The following is a 17,500-nucleotide window of genomic DNA, read 5'->3' on the forward strand; positions in this document are numbered from 1 at the left end:
TGCAACTGATCGTAAAGAAAAACACCGGATTATAGTACAACACCTCGGAGCGAGTGGGCGGGAGGCGGCGTGGTGAGAACATCCTCCCGCCCCTCCGCCTTCCAGCCCTCCTTCCCTCCTCTCTCAATTTCTCCCTCCCTCCCTCCCATCCTCCTTTCTTCCCTCTTTCCCATTAAACTACATACGTTGGAACATAAAAATTTTAATCACTCAAGAATTATGAACGTTATATCGCGTTAGAAGTTCACGGTAAAATATATTGTATCATGGTTGTGTGTATGTTTAGCCATTCCTCGTCCCGTTATTTTATACTGGAAACATATATCGTCCCAAGAGGGCCGCCAGTGTTTGGACAGCGCACGCTACTCCCGCGGCAAAGATTGTTCGTCCCCCACCACCCGGCGAGGCGCTACCGGAAGGTCTCCTGGGACTGCTTAAATTTAGGCTTCAAAAAAGGCTCAGAGACTCACGATCACCAGCATTGTCGAGCTTTATTGAGCCCCGTCACGCTATTCACAGTCTCGCGGATATGAGTTTTATTGTGTTAAGACGCCATTCCGTGCGTGTGTCTAATAGAATCAAAATGCACCAGGAAGACATAAAGCACAAGCAATATATATTAAGATAAAAATGCTCACCGTTATTCATACGTATCGTTACACGCTCTTGTTCTGCCTCGGTGAAGTATTGGGAGAACGCATTTTCAAATCCTTTACTTTATTTCCTTTATTGCATTACGCTCATCAATCGTGAGTGAAGTGAAGTGAGTAATCCCCCTTAGGAGCCGTGACAGCCTCGGCGGGTGGGGCGGATATCCACATCTTGTATAATCCACTCATAATAACTGCTGCTGCCAAGCGCCGGCCGCTGGAGTGTGTCGCGCTGCCCACTGTTGCCATTTCGACGGCTCCTTAAATTACACGATACTCGTCTAACTTGTCCTCTACGCTGCCCCTTTTTTCTTACCAACAAATTCCAATGGTTACAGAGACCGCCGTCTTTATGTAACTGCAATGGATGCGCTGCCACCCTTGTCAACAGCTGCAAATGACGGGACGACAAACAATTCTAAGAGTGTTTTAAGTGGATCAGTTTAGATGTGTCTGTCTGCATTATGTGGGCAAGCACGGCGCCCACCGCCCATTCACTTCATATATTTAATGGGGACAAAACGTGAGGGGATGGGAGGGCTGGGAGGGAAGGAAGGGAAAGGGAGGGTTGTTGATGGTGAAGCAGGGAGAGGGAGGGAGGTGGAGGGAGGTGGGGTAGAGTTCCAGGGAAGGGAGTGAGAAAGGAGAGAGTGGGTTTTGAGATGAAAGGGATAGAAAAACCGAAGTGTGGGGAAAGGAGTGGAGAGAGAGAGAGAGAGAGAGAGAGAGAGAGAGAGAGAGAGAGAGAGAGAGAGAGAGAGAGAGGCAAGGGTTGGGGTGGGAGGTTGATGGCGGGAGGATATGGTGGAGGGGAGGTAATGGGAGTGGCCGCGGGGACCCTAGATTGTCAATGTTATCAGACGGTGGTGTCGACTGCGGCCGCCGACCACAGGGAGGGAGGGAGCACCGCCTGGCACCAGGGAAAGGGAGGGAAAAAAATTGAAAAGATTAATGACTACTGGACGCCGAGTAACCACAACCCTTCATAACTTACCTTGGTTGTGGCGGTGGTATTTTTGTGCGCTTTTTGTCTGGAAGGGTTGCGTGGCGTAATGGTTGTGGAGGTGGTAGTTGCGATGGGGAAGGCTGTAGTGATGAGCTGGTGGTGGTTATTAGTGGTGATGGTGGTGGTGGTGGTGGTTGGGGTGCTACGGTGCTTGTGGTGATGAAGGCACGTAGTTATGGTTGTGGTTGTGGGAAATACTTTTGCTGGTGATGGCCGTTGTGGGTATGGTAGTGTAGAGAATGGTTGTGGTGGTGGTGATGGTGGTTGGCGTGCTACGATGTTGTGGTGATGGTGGTAGTTGTGGTTGTGGTTTTAAGGATAATGATGGTACTGTTGTTGGAGATGGCTTTTGTGGGTATGGGAGTGAAGAGAATAGTGGTGCTGGTGGTGATGTTGGTTGACGTGCTACGATACTCATGACGATGATGGTAGTCGTGGTTGTGGTTAAGGCTAGTGGTGATATACTACTGGTGTTGATGGTGGCTGTGGTGTGTATGGTAGTGAAGAGTGAGGATGATGGTGGTGGTGATGGTGGTTAGGGTGATACGATACTTTTGGTGATGATGGTAGTTGTGGTTGTGGTTTTAAGGCAGGTGATGGTATACTACTGATGTGGTAGTTGTGGTTGTGCTGGCGACACTCATGCTGACGATAGGGCTAAGAAGTGGTGGTGATGGCCGGAGACGGTGGTGGTGTTGGGGGATGGATGTAATTTTGGTGATGTTATGGTGGTGGTGCCTGACGTTAGTAACTGTAAAGACAAAAGGCAATGAAGCTGTTTGGGAAGAGTGACGCACGTCCCTCCCTCTCCCTGACTGCCGTCCTGCCCGCCCGTCCGCCTCACGCCTGGCTGTTCCCTGACCATCTCTGGATTCCTTGGCAAATCCCTTACTCCTCCTGTTGGTCACACTGCTCCCACCGGCATTATGCACGCCAAAGACAATGCTCAAAACCTCTCCACCGCCTCTCACGCCGTCACATTTACACAAGCCATGTTGCGAGCGGCGGTAAAGCCCTCGCGTCGACTTTTTGCAGCGTCACAGTTCCGATGTAGCGTCTATGAGGCAGTAATTGCTCAACGGCTCCTCATTAGCATCACACTGGCTACATCTACTCTGGATTTTAAACGTGGGTCTTTCCTTCTCTCCCCTTTTTTCTTAAATACTGAAACACTTTTTATAGATTTTAAAGGGCTTGTGTTGTTTTTTTTCGTCCGTGGGAAATTTTGAGTTTTCTTGCCTGAGGAAAGTCGCGTCGCGGCCTCGAGCGAAAGTTGGGGGGTATAAATCTCCACCAATCCCGAACCAGACGCTAAATGGTAGAAGAAAGGGGGTTGGCCTCCTTTTGGGGGAGATGGAAGGGTTTACGGGCGGAGAAGCCAGCGCGAGGTAAGTGGGAGGGGCTTAACAGGGGAAGGAGAGGTAGGGAGGAAGGGAGAGGATGGGAGGGGAGGGGCGGTAAAGGGTCACATAGAGAAGGAAAAGGTAAGGAAAAAAAAAAGGCCTCTAGATTTTCTCCTTTCGTAGAGGACGAGGTATTGTGAGGCGTCGTGACTTGACAGATCCTGGAAAGTCATAACGACTGCTGAGTTGTGGAGCAGCGCCCGCCAAGACACACTCACTCCTGCTTGCCTCCCTGAAGAGGTCGTGTCCGTCGCTGCCTTACTTACGACCTCCCGCCACCGAGCACCCAATTGTCGGCTTCACCGCTCGCATGTGAACACCAAAACTGAGCCACGGAAAAACTTTGCTCACGTGTACCTGAACAGACCCCTTGCTTCGCCGAGTGACTGAAGTGTTGAATAATGTGGAAAAGAAAATTGAAGTGTTTGTTGTAGAAATATTGTGCTTGGGTGCTGAGACTTGGAGGGAAAGCCGGCTTTGGTGTGTGTGTGTGTGTGTGTGTGTGTGTGTGTGTGTGTGTGTGTGTGTGTGTGTGTGTGTGTGTGTGTGTGTGTGTGTGTGTGTGTGTGTGTGTGTGTGTTAGCTCACCCGGCGCCGGGAGAGGTGGCCACGTGCGGATCCCCCTCTGCGCTGCTCCCAAGTCAAAGCTTTGCAGTCAGCTTCCGAGTGAAGGTTGTACGCAAGGCAGTGAGCCAGTCTGGTCGTTCCGTCTCATTCTAAGTCATTACCTAGTCACTGAACGTTGCCCGTAGTTATCGCATCGTTCCTGTCACCTTCACGTGTTACTAATCGTCAGTGCTGTTCGTAGTTTACCGTGCCTTTCATAATTCATAACCAAATTGTTGTGCGCCGTCCCTGGCTGCCCCTCGTCTCGCCATGAGTGATGATCAGCCCCAAAAGGACCTCTCGGCGCTGCTGCAAGTCTACTTGAAGCTGAAGTTGGGTAAGTGGTTCACGGTGGTGCTGTAGAGGCGCCATCTGAGGCACCATCAGGTCCATCAGTCGTGTCTGGATGGTGCAGGATGGGAAGTGTATGCAAATGGATAATAATTAACATTTGTTACATTTACCTAGGTTTTAGCTGTATGTTGTTACGTGAAAATTAATATATGGTTGTTACAAACAGGCTAAGCTGAACAAAATCACGCGAACAGTAAGTTTTGTTACTTCTTTTAAGTAAAAAATATATTTGCTCCGTGAGTGGAGAAAAATAAATATCTTGACACAGTGTGGTAGCAGAAATGGGTTCCCCACATCCATAAAACGATTTTGACATTATCAGAGCATATCTTAATGCGGGTTTGACAGAAAGGGTTAGGAACTGGAGTAGGAGGCACAAAAAACTCCCTCAGGATTAGGGAACCACCGACTGGGCAACTCACCAGCCCTCCCGGAACACGCATTAATAAGGTTACTAGTTTTTCTTCCTCTGTTGCATCTGCTTGTTTTCACAGTGAGCAGACTTTTGCGCCGCGCCTCACGCCGGCTTGCTGCCCGAGTCAACACCCTGGGCGTCCTTCCCACCGGGGAAAAGCTGCCGCGATCGCCGCCAAAGGTCAGCAGAGTCCTCGCATGAATTCACGTCGGGCGCTCCGATGATATCAAAGCCACTCCAATTCAGAGTTCGACGCAGAGGTCGGGAGAGATGCTATCGTGAGAGAGATCACCGAATACCTGGGCGGGACGGAAAACCCTTTAATGCCCCCACCAACGCGGGATACGGCGAGAGGGGAAGCTTTCTCCGACAGCCGTTGAAAAAGCAGGACACAAGTCTCTCGAGGTGTGTATTGTCCTCGGCTTGGCCAAGTGTGGGATTCTGGAAACAATATAGAGGCCTTGTTTATAACCAGCGCTTTGTTATGAAGCCTTTCAAATATGTTACAATCCGATGCGAGCTCTCAAAACTCGTCATAAGGGGATCTTTTGAAGACAACTTTGGGCAAATCTTGTTTCGTTGTTATGAGGAGCAACTCTTGGAAAACCTGGCGGCGGACCACGATCCGCCCGCATTGAACCCTTGCCAGCCGCAGACTCCCAATATTGTGATGGCAGCTAATGAGTGTTCCCGCTCTTGAGGGACAAGACTCGGCCGTAAGAGTCTCCAGTTATATCTTTTTGAAGGAGCGAGAGGCTGGAGGACCCGACATAGACTCGAAATAATCATATCTGACGGTGATCGTCGAGGACCCGCCTCCAACAGTCTTTGAATGGCGCTTTTCTCCCATTTTCGCTTTTAATGCATTTAGGGTGGACTGAAGCTCCTTGGGGACATTCGATGTTTCTTTGTTGATATTTTTTAAGAAGCGATTCAAGTCTCCTTTGATGTCCTTATGATTACGTGAAGCGAAGCTGGTTCTTCTTTTTCCCCATCGAAGCCCTTTTCATATAAGATCTGAAAAGTTTTTATTCGTATACAAAAACCTTTTTATGTTTTTTTATCAGACCCTTGGAAGTCCTCCTTGTGGTGCGTAATACCAGTCAGTTATCCATTAAGTTCAATGTTTTCCTTGATGCATAAAACGCTAATAGTCCAACTTCGATGTTCTGTGAGTCATTGTTACACCGCAGCATGAAGTTGAGACTCAGGGGGACGGCAATAACCACGGGCGTCACAGGCGGTGGGTTTTGTTTCTCTTTGTGTGTGTGTGTGTGTGTGTGTGTGTGTGTGTGTGTGTGTGCCCTGAGTGTATTCTGGTGGTTTTGAGATCTCTTTTCTTTCATCTTACTATTCTATGAAACCTAACATGAGCGGACCAGCTGCTTGGGGAGTGTTTGTGATTTAGTGTTGCTCGCGCGGCGCTGAAGTGTTTTGCGGAGGCGGCGTTGCATGCGGAAGGCGTAGCAATGAGGCGCGGGCTTGCAGGAGGACGAACATTCTTTTGTAGGATCATTTGTTTATTGTTCCCCGCGCCCTCCTAGGCTGTTGAGAGAGCTTAAGTTTTTGTCTTTACATTTTTTTCTTATCCTTATCTGATGGCAGTTAGGACACACACACACACACACACACACACACACACACACACACACACACATATACATACACATCACACATACCCGCACGATTAATTAAGCGAGGGGGGAATCAGAGCTCGGAAATACCAACGCATGCACCGACACTGAGATTCCCACCTTCGTCACTTGCGCCTCTCTTTGCATTTCCGTCGCGTAAGAGGTGCAGGTTCCTTCCTTAACCGCGGCGACATGTAGGCAGGTGCGCATCAACATTCCGGCCACCTCGCCCCGCCGCCAGCCACCGTCCATTGCGAACACCAACTAAATCCTTAAGTCCGGGGAGCGACGCGCCACCTCCTCTGCAAGCTTAAGTCTTTTCCCCCCGAGACAGGCATCAGACGGAGTGAAAAATGGCACCGCGAGAACTTGCTGGCCCCATGACCCCTGTCCTCCATCTCCACACCCCCGATGATACCCTCCCAGCCTCCCAGCCTCCCTGACTCTCTTCCTCCCTGCCTCCCGTCCCGTGTCTTTCTACCTGCCTGCTTGTCTCCGTGTGTCCTCCCTTCTCTACTCTCAAGCTTTCTATTCTCCCTGTCCATCTGCCTGTCCTCATCCCGACTTCCCCTCTTTTTCTGCATCTACCTCCTGCCTTTCTTCATGCCTCGCTGCTTGCTTACTTTCCTACGCGCCTTCCTCCCTGTACCTTCCTGTTTCGTGTTTTCTTATCTTCTTCTTCATTTGCTCTCTTATTTGCAACCTTTCTTTGCACCACAACTTGCATACCTACTACTGTTACTTTACTTCTAATTTTATTATGTTTCTTTATTAATAAAATAATATTTTTTTTATATCTCCTTGTAACCAGCTTACTACTACTTATCTTCAGACAGAAGCTGCTTTACAGTCTTCTCAGTTCTAGATAAGACCTTCAAGATCCTCATATTTATGCTGTCTCTGTAACGCTTCAGGTTTTTCCTCTTTCTTCACATTCATTTAATTTCCAAGACGTTCCTCCTTTTCGTTTAATTCGACATTCCTTGCCATCGGAGGGGAGCCGTACGAAGAATCAGGGAGGGCTGTGGTGCGGCAGGCTGCGCGGCCCGGAGCCTTGCACGCCGCGGAAGTGGCCCGCGTGTGGAGGCGTGTTTTGGCTGCTGTCACTGAGGCAGCTTTGTTAGTTGTTTTGTTTACTAATTAATTTATACACACACACACACACACACACACACACACACACACACACACACACACACACACACGCACATTTACAAGTGTGCGGGCATAAATAAATATAAATATAAATATATATATATATATATATATATATATATATATATATATATATATATATATATATATATTGTGGTGGTGATGGTGGTGGTATTGATTGCATCATGGAGTCAGAGCTTGTCGCAGGAAGGTGACCAAGGTTGTTTTGAAGTGTGTCAAGGTGCAGAGGTCGGGTAGTGTACGAGTGGTGGTGGTGGTGGTGGTGGTCATAATGTTGAGCAGTGGTGATGATGATGATTTCGAGGAATTGTAGCATAAGAGTGCAAAACTTACGCCAAGTGTTCTTTTTATAACGAACATTTCAAACACAGACAAGGCTTTCAACACAACAATGAAAATGAGTCACAGAAATATAAAGAAAACTGACACGCGTATATCTCAAAAAAATTGAGGGGACTAGAGAGGAATCTAAGTTGCGATAACGCTTCCTCGGGATATCATATTCAGGAGACGGAGTGGCCGCGTAGGGCTGGCTGATTGAGTCTTACATGAAGCCTCTTACACGGCGTCTGTCTGTCTGTCTGGGGTTGATAATGAGTTGAGGGTTCAGAGGCAGCCCCGGCCCACGTCTCCATAGCATTCATGGCTTATCTTGCATCCCAGGGGCCAACAAAAGGTTTACATTAAGGGTTGAGGTTCCATCATAATGCTTAATCTGGTAGGCACGTAGCTCTCTCGGCCGGCCCTTCTCTCTCCCCTTCCCCCTCTCCCCTTCGGCCCCCACGCAGCCCGTACAGCGGAGACTTTAATCTGCCTGGTGATGGCCCCGCGCCGCCCAGCCCATCACTCTCAGGGTTTCAGAGGGTTCAGTGTCGAGCCGGGGCGGGAGTCGAGGCGGAGAAATCGCACTGAAACCTCGCCCCTCCCCGCCTACCTGCCTCAGCTGCCTCGCTCCCAGACGGAGAAATAAGTCTTCTCGTCCCTCTACAGTGACTTAACATTGATGTTTTAAGTTTTCTTGATCACCGAGGCGTGTTGCGCCGCAAGGCTGCCTTTACAGTTACGATTCATGTCATCACTCTCCTTCTCCCACACCTTTCCTCCCGTTGTTGTCTTAGACCTAAATAATTGTATTATTCTCATGGTCTCAGACGCAGCCAGCCTCACCACGCCGCCAACTCCTCCCGAGCTGGCAGACTCCCACAGCAGGCGGGGCGACACGCTCCCTCCCTCGCTCACCTCCGGAAGTGACTTGTTCACACGTACAGGAAACATATTGTGTCTCCAGCTCTTAATTCGTGGCCCGACAGCTGCCAGGTCGCGCCCATTATCCCGCGGTTTGCGGCATCAACCGTCGCCTGCGGGCCTTTACTTCGTCTAATTCTAGGCGGCCGCCTGGCGCTGAAACAATACGAGGTGACCGCGCAGCGGCCGCGGCAGGCCTGCAGGCCTTAGGACGGAAAGTAGAGGTGTGGCGTGATAGACACTTATTACCTCAAAACTACACTGATAAATGTAACCACATAGCTGTAGCTAACTGTGTGTAAATTTTATGCGGGAGGATATTTTATTCGACAAAATACCTGGTCGGGAAGAATGACCGTCCTAAATGGGAAATTTAAGAGTGGGGGGAGAAGGGAGGGAGGGACGGGTTAAAGTATAGCAGAGGCAAGATGGGATGTATGTATACGTATATATATATATATATATATATATATATATATATATATATATATATATATATATATATATATATATATATATATATATATATATATATATATATATATATGCTGTCACAGGAAATCTTAGGCAGCGATGCCATTTTAGCGGATTTTCCGCTAGATCTGGCGGAATTGCAGTTAATCTAGCGGGAAAAAATCTTAGAATTGACAAGAGTAACTGGCGGATTTTCAAGACCAATCTGGCGGCAAATTTTTATAGCTTCACCTATCATCTGGCGGATTTTTTAGGCCATCCTAGCGGATTTATAAATTTTGAGTTGGCAACACTGATCTTAGGCAGAGCTACAATATAAGTTTTCACCTCCATCTGAGAGAGCTGGTGATGCATTAGGCTATCAGCCTGTGTGCACTTTCATGGCGAGCATTTTACTAAACATGTCTGTTATCTTTTCAGGTAAGCTTGTGTGGGCGACAGGCACGCCCGTGGGAGGCAGGAGACACGCGGGCCCGGAGGAACGTGAGTACATTTTGCGGAAAAAAATATTACACGGCATTTATGAACATTTCCAACTTCAAAGAAATTCCTCTGTGTGGCACCATAAATCTGGCGGAGCAGCGTGTGGCGTGACGGACGAGCCGCTCTGTCCTGCGTGGCGGCGGCTGCGCTGGTGGGGGAAGAGGGGGTAGCCATGTTTGTGTAGTCTTTGTCGTGGCTCTTCTTGTAGGATGTAAGCCAGGTAACGCGTCTGCTCTGCTTGTTGTTGGAGCTGTATTTTTTCATCCTCATGTTTTCACTTCTTTCGAGTGGGTGAGATTCTCGTCAGGTCTCAGTAGTAAGAGAGAGATGCTGTTCCTGCTGCTGATGATGTGATGGTGGTGGTGGTGGTGGTGGAGGTGGTGGAGAGGAGGAAGAGGAGGAGGAGGAGAAGGAGAGTGATGTTCCTGTCTTTTCTAGGTTCCCTTGCCTTAATTTCCCTTCCCTCTCATCCCGCGCCCGTCTCGTCACGGTGGGTGTCAGAAGAGAGATGCTGCAGATGACGATGATGATGGTCCTGTATGTCCTTCCTCCTCTTGACTTTCCGTGCCTTAACTTTCTTTCCCTTGCCACCCCGCGCGCGTCTCGTCATGTGGGTGTCGGTGGCGTCCTGTTACTAGTGCTACTGTGTCTGCTGCGGCGGCGGGGGCGTAGAGGGGAAGGAGGGGACGGAAGAGGGGAGGGGGCGGGAGTTATGCTGACGTGGAGTCTAATATCCCTGACGACTTTTTCTTCCTTTCTCTTCCCCCTATGCTGCCGCTGCTGCTACTGTGGAATGAGTCTCCCCACCCCTCCCCGGCTCTTCCCCCGTCGTCCCCCGTCATGAGTTACACAAGCGGTGACGATGCGAGTCGTTAGCTCCTCCTCCTCCTCCTCCTTCTACTAATGCTACTACTCCTCTTTCGACTCATCTTTTTCCTCCTTCAAGTTGTTTATTCCTCTCCAGTTACCGATGCTTGACTCCTGTGCACATGCTGCTGTATTGCGTGATCTGTGTGTGACTCTCTCTCTCTCTCTCTCTCTCTCTCTCTCTCTCTCTCTCTCTCTCTCCTCCCAACCGAGAGGTCCCGGGTTCGATCCCCAGGCGGAGTGGAGACGGATGGGTAAGTAGTCTACATTCATCCGTGCCTCCTGTCCACCCAGCAGTGAATGCGTACCGGGTGTCAAGCGTGGGGTTGTATTCTGCCACCTGGGTGTGTGTGGGTGTGATATAGGGTCGTATTAAAAGACATATCTCCCCTGAGAACACATAATTGAAGAGGCTTTCGTAGGAGCTGTGAGCATTTCCAGGGGTAGTTTTATGACCCTGGTGGTAGTTTGACCCTTCTTCTGTACCATGAGCCTAAAAAAACCTTATTAGAACCTGATTGATCCCCCCTTTGACCTTTGTAAATAGCTGATGTGAGAAGCGAAAGTGTCTTGTAATACCAGCCATAAAGTCTTCGCCGTACCCAAAGACCCGTGAATAATTAAGTGACTCCGAGCTCTCAACGCGTACGGTACAGGTTGGCGATCGTGAGTCCAGCTCGTGATCAGACCATGGCGAATGACACGCTGACTTGATATATTTTAAAGGCTTCAATTAACCCTTAACACCTCCATCTATACAACTTCGCACTCACCATCCCCCCGCCCCTCCCCCCCCAACTTGCACCCCCCCCCCCTTAGCTCTTCCCTCTCCACACCACTGACCCACGTAGTATACCTCACGACCACTCCATCCTTGCCTCCCCCTGCCCCTTTTCGCCCCCCCCTCGTCCTCCACCGCTTCCACCATCACCACCTCCTCCTCCCCCTCCTCCTCCCCCTCCTCCTCCTCCTCCTCCTCTCCTCGCACCCCTACCTCTGCACGGCCAAAAGATAGTCTAATTTTAGAGGTTGGCGGCCGTAATAAAACGCAACCTGGGGGAACCATTATGACTCGCAGCGTGATATTACAGCGGCGGCGACATGTGTGTGCCAGCAGGACCCGGTGGCAAAGCAAGGAAAGAGAGAGACAGACAGAGAGAGAGAGAGAGAGAGAGAGAGAGAGAGAGAGAGAGAGAGAGAGAGAGAGAGAGAGAGAGAGAGAGAGAGAAATTACATATAGACAGATTGATATAGACAATCATCAAATTACACATAGCTATAAGTTAGACGGACGAAAAACTATCAGAAACTTATCAAACTGAGACAGGACAGAGAAACACAGAAAATAAACAACCTAACCTAACCTAACCATACCAAAGCAAGTAAGAGGAAGGAAGAGGAAATAAAGAAAACTTGCTAAGGTTGATGTGTACAGCATCAGTAACGTCGTCTCGGTGGATGACTAACTCTTAACACTATAGCGTTCGTGTGTGTGTGTGTGTGTGTGTGTGTGTGTGTGTATACCTGTTACCACAATCATCTTACTCCACAGTCACCACCGCCGCCACAGACACTTCTTCACCTCTTCACATCTCCTCCTCCTCCTCCTCCTCCTGATCCCCGTGAGAGCGTGGGAGGCCAGACATGGATGCAACAGTTCCTTTTTTTGGTTAGCAGACTTAACATATGGCTTTCGGGGCGACACCAGGACCTACTGCATCACAATTTGGGGAAACCTGCAGTTGATTCACGAGGCCCCTGGGGAGACTCTGCCACCCCCGCCTCTCTCTCTCTCTCTCTCTCTCTCTCTCTCTCTCTCTCGTTCCCTTCGTTTGGGGGTGGCCTTGAGTGGCGGTCCGTCAGGGTGCTCCACTGGGAAGCCTCCTGGACGCTCCCTCCTTAATGGGCGGCGGGGCGAGGTGGCGGGACGTCACCACCACTCGTTGGGGGCGCCACCTGCAGTGCCTCACTCACGCACTTGAGAATCCGCGAGATCGCAGGCTTAGGTGGGCGGTGGAGGATCTGCTTGTTAGCTTCATCCTTTGCCTGTCATTTGTTACTGATTTCGGAGTGCACCTCATGGCGCTGAGGATTCTGGGTGAGCTTCACCGCACACCATGGCAGCAAAAGGCACAGTATTCGCAGCTAGTCAGGCAGTCAGTAAATAAGGCCAACCCTCTCGTGTAGGTGGAGGCAGAGGAAGCAGCACCCGCCACCCGGACATAGTCACTAACTCCGATTTACAACGTGTATTTAGATCACTCCGTCGAATGGCATCCCACTCCAGGCTGACTCATCTTTGCTCCTCCTCCTCCTCCTCCTCCTCCTCTTCCTACGAAGGCATTCTGCTTGCTTGTTTTTATAGAATAAATCTTTGAGAAGAAATGCCACATAGCCTGTAAGGGCTTGAATATTATGAAAAGAAGAAGAAAAAGCGCGAGACCCATTCGAAACGCTAGAAAGGGGTTGTAGGTAGTAAAAAAACGACGCTTGGGTCCACTCTTCGCGCGGAGCAGCGCCGGGGTGAGGAACAATTTTTCGTTGTGACTCGGCTGGGCGTGAGGGCTCCTGATGCATCATGGAATATCATGTTGGAAAGCCCACCTGTTCCTTCACTTACACACACACACACACACACACACACACACACACACACACACACTTCGGCATCATTACTGCCAATGTCCGGGTGGGTGCTGGGCTGACAGGCCAAGCACGGTGCTGAGTACTAGGGTCGGAGGCAGCTGTCTCTCTCAGCCTGTTAAATAATCGAGTGTTAAATGGCTAAACGGCTGCACCTTATTTATGCCGACGGGAAGTGGAGGGGATGTTTGGGGGGACGAGGAGGATGACGACAACATGGTGATGAGAGAGAATGGGAATAGTTTGCATGAAGAGGAACCAAACGAAAACGAGTGCAGAAGGGAAGAGGAAACATTACTGCGTCAGAGATAAGGGACCAGACAACAGGCTTCCTCGAACTGCTTTGCATGATGTCCCGGCCGCGATTTTTCTTTTTATTGTTCTTTTTTAGGGAAGGTATCCGGTGATGCGTGTGTGTGGCGCTGGGAACTCGGGACAAGAATAGAGTCACAAGAGACATGGAAACGAAGGAATTACCGCGCGCCATCTGTCATGAGAGGGGAGGAAGGGAGAGAAGGGTGGAGAAGACGGGGAGGTGTAGGAAGGAGGGGAGGAGGGATCGACGGCAGGGAATTATGAGGCTCCGAAGTAATGCATCCGCCTCTGTCGTTTGATGCACTGGGCAGAAAAAAAGGTATGCCACTGGAAGAGAAAGAAAGTGACGGAGAAAGAAACAGCGCTTAAGAAATAAAAAGAGAAGGCATCAAAGTTAAAAGCTCGGACTTCGGATACGCTTTATGGCACAGTTAATGTTTCGTCCCCCGGGTTAAGAGCGGATGTTTCTTCGTAGTGGAATCCTCGCAGACATAAAACCTTGACGTGGCGGGAGCGCGGCCGCCAGAAGGAGCGAGGGACCAGGCGGGGAAGGATTAGGTTGCCGCGGCCCTTCACTGCTGCTGTTGTCTGGCTCGTCTTAAAGGATGATAGCAAATTTTTCTCTGAAGAGCCTTTTTTTGTGGCGGTTGTGTTGCTGTCTGTTAGGTTACGAGCCGCACAACAATCCGATGTGAGAGTCACGTGCATGTTAACTTGAAGGAGATTTGTTTCTTCCGCCGTGATGGTGACTAAAGACCTCGTCTCATGTTTTTTATTCATCTGACATTCCTTAAATGACTTTTCTTTTTGTGCGCAATCTTTTTTCGTCGTATATGATTTCGTTTCTTTTGATTCCTCCATTTTTAAATTAATTTCTTTAGCTCTCGCTCGTCGATCTTTTCCTTTCTTTTTTTGTATCAACATTCCCTAGACTTAGAGGTTATTCAATCATTTCTTGCCTTCCATACTCCTCGCCCACTACCGGACCCCTGTTCCCGTGCGGTCAGGGCATGGGGGACGGGGAGAGGCTGCGGGATGTGTTGCCCCGAGTCACGACCTGGGTGTGAGCGTTGCGTTCCCTCGGGTGGTTCTCGTCGTGCTTGTCTGAGAGGAAACTTTTCATGTTATTCATTTTGGCGTATTACAATCTTTTTCACTTGATGCAACATTGGAGACACTCATCTTGCGGGAGGAAGTTATCAGTTTCTAGTTCTGTGCTTGCCCTTGTTCTCATTTGTTTTCACCGCCATCTTTTGATCCTTCCGCCCAACGTCCTGCAAAGCTCCTCTCACTTTCCTCTCTCAGCCCCTGCTTCTCCCTCCCTGCCCTTCATCCTCGCGTCCCCTCCTCGCCCCGCCGCCTTCCGTCACACACCTGATGTCGCCACCTGCCGCGTCAGCACCCTCTCGCCGCCGCCCAGCCTGTTTTGAGTCGAGCATAACGTCCCTTCTTACCACACCGCCATCGACCCGTGACGGCCTTCCTCGCCTTTAAAACCACATGTCTCTCTCTGATCCTCTCATTGGCACGTCGTCCTTCCGACCCATTACGTTTCAGACTCAGACTAGGTTTCATTGTACTCATAAGATAAAAGAATAATCTAGCCTCACAGTTTTCTGCTCATCACTTGTGGTATTCATTAAAAAAAAATGTGATCCATTACTAATAGTCCCACATCACTAGAAATTCTTTTTTTTTATTCCACCAACACCATTCTTCGCAATCCGTCACATTCCCTGCTTTCTTAGACTAACAAGGGACGAGATTTAAACGGCTGCTTGGATGTCCGGCAGATAAAGGGAAGTACACCTGAGCCCTGCCTCTCGTTACTGTGATGCATACCTGCCCGCTGCGTCCCCGTCTGTGTCGTCTGCACCTGAAGAACCAACTAGAGGGGTCCAAGGAGGAGGGGGAGGGGGAGGGAGAAGGGAGAGCGTAAGAAAAGCAAAGAGGCGTGGGAGGACGAAAAATGAGGTGTCGTGGTGCCAAGACATGTCACTGTGAGCCACTGTGAGACGCTGTGTTATCGCAGGGGGCACCGCTCCAAGGCCCTTCCTCACACACACACACACACACACACACACACACACACACACACACACACACACCATTAACATTTTTAACTGCGGTTGCATGATTCACCGGGCTTTGACGAGAGGGGAAAGGAAAGAGGAGGAAGAGGAGGAGGAGGAGAAAAAAGAAAAGGAGAAGGAGTAGAGAAAGGGATGGAAAGGAAATGTCAAGTGATGAGACGGCGAAGGGAACACGGGAGAGAAACTCGAGAAGGAACAGACAGCAAGTGGAAGGGTGATGGAGTGGGGAGAGAGAGAGAGAGAGAGAGAGAGAGAGAGAGAGAGAGAGAGAGAGAGAGAGAGAGAGAGAGAGAGAGAGAGAGAGAGAGAGAGAGAGACGAAGGAGGGGGAGGGTAGGGGAAGTGGAAACAAGAGGGTAGGTGTTGTGGAGGAAATGAAGGTAAAAAGGGGGCTGGAGGGAGGAGGAGGAGGAGGAGGAGGCATGAATGATGAGTGTTTGTTGCCTCTGATGCTAATTACACTCCTCCCCTCCTCTTTGTTGTGTACTTCCCTCCCTCCCTCCCTCCCTCCCTATCCTCACTCCGTCACCACTTTTCCTCCTCCTCTTCCCCTTTCACACTTTTCTCCCTTGCATCCTCCGACCTTAAGTTTACGTCATTTAACTTCCTCCTCCTTCTCCTCCTCCTCCTCCTCCCCCAGCTTCCTTTTCCTCCTTCTCCTTCTCCTCCTCCTCTTGCTCCTCCCCTCTCTTCTATCTCCTGTTACTCCTTTCCCCCCCCCATTCATTATTGTCGCTTATTTATCTACTCTCTTCACTCCTTCTTTCTTCTTCTCTCTTCCTCTCTGTCTCTGTGCCGACCTTGTGCAGTGACGCCCATGAGAAGGCACGTAGAGCTGCTCCCTGGCCTGGATTTAAGCAGCTTCTTTCTCTGTGTTCCTCATTTGCTTGTGGCTGCGAGTGTCATTATGTTTACACGCTGCTACGCCCTTGCTTACCGTTGGGTTTCTCTGTACTACTTCTTCGATTGGTTTAGTTTTTGTTTGTCTCGTTATTATGTCGACACCTTTTCCTTTCATTATTTTTTTTTCTTTATTTCCCGTTTAGCGTCTGGCATTGTTTGCTATCGTGTCTGCGGGATGTTATTTCGTGCTTTTCTTTCTGCTTATCTCTTGTTATCTTATTCTTTATTTTGTTATTGTTATTCTCAGTAGCAGAACAATACGTCGCAAGCCACCTGACTCCTCCTCCTCCTCCTCCTCCTCCTCCTCCTACTCCACCCTACTCCCAGCGATCTCAGCCTCCCCCTCCCCCTATTCACACGCTCTCTCTCTCTCTCGACTACCACCTGTCAGCAACACCCATGAAAACGCTTGTGTTCCCTTCCCCAAGACTTGACAACTTCCGTCCTTCCCCCTCGGTGCCGCCCGCCGCTCCCTCCGTCTGTTCCCGCCGCCCCAGTCATTGAGGAACAACCCAGAGTAACACGAGAAAGATATGTGACTTCAACTTCCATCCCTTCACTAACGTGTCCGATTCTAAGCTGCACTTACTATGCTCGCTTCGTCATTCCCGTCTAATTGTTCCTCCCCACGAATTGCTTGCTACACTCCTTCAAGTAGTACGGCGCGCGCGCGTATGTGTGTGTGTGTGTGTGTGTACGTGTGCATAGTTTTTCTTGGTGCCATCCGGTATGTGGACACTGACCAACAGCTTCCCTGACAGGCTCCTTAATGACCAGCGCCGCCGTTCGGCGACAACAGCGTCATGCGTCACGCGGTCTGACGCCACCGCTAATGTGCCCTGACATGAGCCTCGAGAAGTGACCGTGTTTACGAGGGGGCGACCATCACGCCCCGCCCACCCAGGATGCATGCTCGTGCTTGGTGGTCCTCCTCCTCCCCCTCCTCCTCCTCCTCCTCCTCCTCTTCCTTTGCTCCAGCGGCAACGGGATGTAACGGGCATCAAGGTGATGCTGGTAATGGCGGTAATCACGTCTGCGAGTCAGAAGAGATTCACATGGTATATATATATACATATATATATATATATATATATATATATATATATATATATATATATATATATATATATATATATATATGTGTGTGTGTGTGTGTGTGTGTGTGTGTGTGTGTGTGCACATACGAGAGGAAAATATTCAGTACCTAAACAACTGATCGTCTGCAGTGAGCAAT

At 49.7% G+C, this 17,500-nt stretch overlaps 1 protein-coding gene across 1 annotated transcript in view; it reads left to right on the plus strand.

The window, feature by feature from the left end:
- Window positions 1–9,386: 9,386 nt before the first annotated feature.
- Window positions 9,387–17,500, plus strand: part of LOC126996667 (zinc finger protein castor homolog 1-like) — a 98,831-nt gene continuing 90,717 nt past the window's right edge. Inside the window, exon 1 of the mRNA XM_050857376.1 lies at window positions 9,387–9,446. The gene's annotated coding sequence lies outside the window, so the exon portion shown is untranslated. The remainder of the gene's footprint in view (window positions 9,447–17,500) is intronic.

The sequence above is a fragment of the Eriocheir sinensis genome, chromosome 10 (assembly GCF_024679095.1).
Source record: "Eriocheir sinensis breed Jianghai 21 chromosome 10, ASM2467909v1, whole genome shotgun sequence".
NCBI classification, from domain to species: domain Eukaryota; kingdom Metazoa; phylum Arthropoda; class Malacostraca; order Decapoda; family Varunidae; genus Eriocheir; species Eriocheir sinensis.